Source organism: Triticum dicoccoides, chromosome 6A (genome assembly GCF_002162155.2).
Source record: "Triticum dicoccoides isolate Atlit2015 ecotype Zavitan chromosome 6A, WEW_v2.0, whole genome shotgun sequence".
Taxonomy (NCBI): domain Eukaryota; kingdom Viridiplantae; phylum Streptophyta; class Magnoliopsida; order Poales; family Poaceae; genus Triticum; species Triticum dicoccoides.
In genome coordinates this window covers 539,819,459-539,822,789 of record NC_041390.1, presented here as the reverse complement: position 1 = coordinate 539,822,789, position 3,331 = coordinate 539,819,459, and the positions used below count along the sequence as shown (strand labels likewise).

At 41.5% G+C, this 3,331-nt stretch overlaps 1 long non-coding RNA gene across 1 annotated transcript; it reads right to left on the bottom strand.

The window, feature by feature from the left end:
* Positions 1–1,060: 1,060 nt before the first annotated feature.
* Positions 1,061–2,398, bottom strand: LOC119319599. Its single transcript, XR_005154533.1, has 3 exons — positions 1,964–2,398; positions 1,592–1,881; positions 1,061–1,340 (listed from the first exon to the last, which is right to left on the bottom strand). It is a non-coding gene; the product is annotated as an uncharacterized LOC119319599 (long non-coding RNA).
* Between the last annotated feature and the right edge of the window lie 933 nt (positions 2,399–3,331).

Genomic DNA, 3,331 nt, shown 5'->3' with positions numbered 1-3,331 from the left:
AATAAACTAGTTTTATTAATTTATTACTAAAATAAAGTAGGTAGTTCTATATAGTAATATTTTGATTAGATCATTAAATCTCATATACCTAAATTTTCTTACTAAAAATAAACTTGTTCTATTAATTTTCATACTAAAAATAAACTAGTTATATTAATTAAACTAGTTCAAATCTCATATATATACCTAATTAATATCTAGCTATACTAATTCAACTAGTTCAACTTGTTCTAATTCATGTAAAATATATTTGACATTAATATTTAACATCTTTTTCCATATAATTCATCTAACATTAACGTTCTAACATTATTATCTAAGTAATTTATCTAACATTAATCTAAACAACAGAAAATAGAAAATAAGTAAAAACAATGTGTGTGTGTGTGTGTGTGTGTACGAGCGGGGGGCGGCGGCGTAAGGGCGGCGGCGGGCGACGACGGGGACGGACGCGGCGGGCGAGAGGCGGCGGGGACGGGCGCAGCGCGCGGGGGCGACGGCGGTGACGGCGACGACGGGTGGCGTGGGCGACGGCGGTGACGGCGACGACGGGCGGCGGGGGCCACTACAAGAGATCAGGCCTACTATGATGAGTTAAAAAATGTCATGAAAAATCCATAAACGTCACAAAATACCCATGCATGACATTTTACGTGCGTCACGAGCATCGTCATGGAATCCCCGTCACAGATTACTCCTAGTGACGGCGCGCGCACAAAACGTCACTCAATATGGGACCTTCAGTGACGTACGATGTCACTAGATTTTCGATGGCCCAATACACATTATATTTCTAAATGGGCCGAGCCCGATAATTTGGTTGATTTGAATTTATATCCATTTTCTCGGCCATGGCCAATTTGCAGCCCAATATCGTTTGATGCAGTACTCAATTTTTATTGAGCCTTTGTTGGGCTATATCCATTTTTCACCAATTATTTTAAATTTTTATTTAATTTTTCTACTCATTCAATCCATCTTTCGATTGTCCACACATACTACTTTTACTTGATATATGGCAGGCAATTAATCTCGCCTATTTCACAGCACAGATCACCATCGTAATTTTTATTAAAAACAGAATCATAGCTCACATACTACATAGGCCGAAATAACACGAGTTACATAGAAACTTGATGAAACAAGTAGCATCGGCACTAAGGACTAAATTAACAAATGAGTTGTCTTGGCCCCCAAACATATTTGTATAGCTTCCATCTTCATCAAAGGAAGGAACATTTTTTGGTCGTCTCTTCTCCTAATTTGTTGAAGGCGACTAAAGTTGTTGTAACGCTTCTTTGTCCATCGCGATTTTCTTCAAAGGTGACTTGCATATTATCCTGTCAAAAGCTAGCATAGGATTAAAATTTGCCACAAACTCGTAAACAGATCAAAAGAAGAGGGCATGCTGTGATTATAAGGCTAGTAGTGACTTGCTATATCATGCATGTGCGGCTAACAGACTTATAGACACATTACAACTATCTGCACATATATAAATCCATGCATATCCATTACTTGCGAGAAAGAGCAATTTTGCTTTTTTTACGGTGGGAAGACAAAGAGGGGAGGTGAGCAATCTCACTGGTACCTATTAGCATCTAGAGAGAATGACAACTGTTTCAGATAATGCTCGATTCTGGCATGAGCGCTACTCCACATGCAAAACAATCATTGGTTGGCTGATGAGGGGTAATCACACAGGGAACAAACTTGTCGCCTATGTAGCACTTTGGCACACACGCAAAAATACAAAATCGTGTACGGTGTGGATTGTAACAATCCAAAATTTTGGAACAACATGGTTGAGGAGGAAGACGGAGTCGCAACTATCGTGTGTTGTTGGATCCCGATGGAGGGAGTGCCGCATTATTGTTCATCCTGTGTAGAGAGGAATGATGTTAGATCGGGATCCTGTGAATCGGAGGCAAAGACGAACCAAAGGCGGCGGGAATAGGCTTACCTGAAGAGACAAAAAAACAAGACAACGGCTGGATCGTCAATGCCTCATAGTTCTGTGCTGCGACTGGCACCCGTACCACGACTGAGATAAGGGAAAAGTGGATCTGGACTGGCGAGAAAGACGGTGTGGCGGTGGCGGTGTTCGTGACAGCCAGATCCGTGTGGCGTCAGCCGTCAGGTCCTCCTGAAGTGTGCAGGTGTTGGTGGCGTCGAGTGCCATGGCGATCTGGCCGGGCGGCAACGACATCCGGGGCGGTCAGATCGGTTGTGAGGTCGAAGGTGGATGAACGCCCTGTCAGCGGCCTTCGCAACTTGCAGGAAGGGGGCGAGTTTGAGGCGCTGGGGTGAAGGAGGTATGTCGCTCGCAGCCGAGGATGACACCGGTGCTGCCAGATCCAGATTTCAGCACGGTGGCCGCGGCGTCTAATCTAGTAGTGCTATATAGCGATTTGGCTTTGTATCCAGAGAAGAGAAGAGACGTGGATCGTGGGAGGATTTTTTTTTTTGAGAAATCGTGGGAGGAGATATTTGTGGTAGGAGAACGTGTCACTGACATTGCAAGCCCCACATAGACTTCACGCCCTGCCCTTCTTTTCTTGAAATTTGTTCTCCCGTCTCCATGCTTTTGCTAGATTGCAAAAAATATGTCCTATTTTTTGTGGGCAAAGAAGATAAATCCTGTGTTCAGTCAATTAGTTTCTCACCAAAAATAACTTGTTCTATTTTTTAATTATCTTCTATAGTTTACATGTGGAACATTTGATCTGATGGTTACTTGGTGCAAAACGTAATAATACATACGGAGTATTTATTTTGTGGGGGAATAATACATACTCCTATATTTTAGCACAACGTAAATTGTATTCTGATTGCCGCAAAAAAAAGTACTCCCATTGTCAACTCCCTTGGGGTCGAACCTCTGGTGCCATACTTTTCCCATCGACTCTCCTATTTCTTTTATTTTTTTATTTTTAGATAGAATGAAACCTCACCTCATAAGTGCTCGATTCAGAGTGGGTGGGTAAAAAACCTTATTTTTCAAATAGAACGAAACCTATTTGTAAGTTTTCCCATTTTCGTTCAATCTCCTATTTCATTTTTTTGGACTCACTGAAACAACATGAGCGCACGAATGTCAGGTTGAACTTTTTTGCCCAGCAACTACCTATTTATATTAGATAGAACACACCATAAAAAAGATATAACACTCCCCGCAAAAAAAGATATAACACAATAAGTTTTTCCTTAGCCACTATACCTATTTATATTAAATAGAACAAAATAATTACATCGCTTCTCTGTAAATAAAATATGGCAGGCCCCACTACCAACACTGACGTGTGGGTCTTGCCGCTCAATAAACCATGAA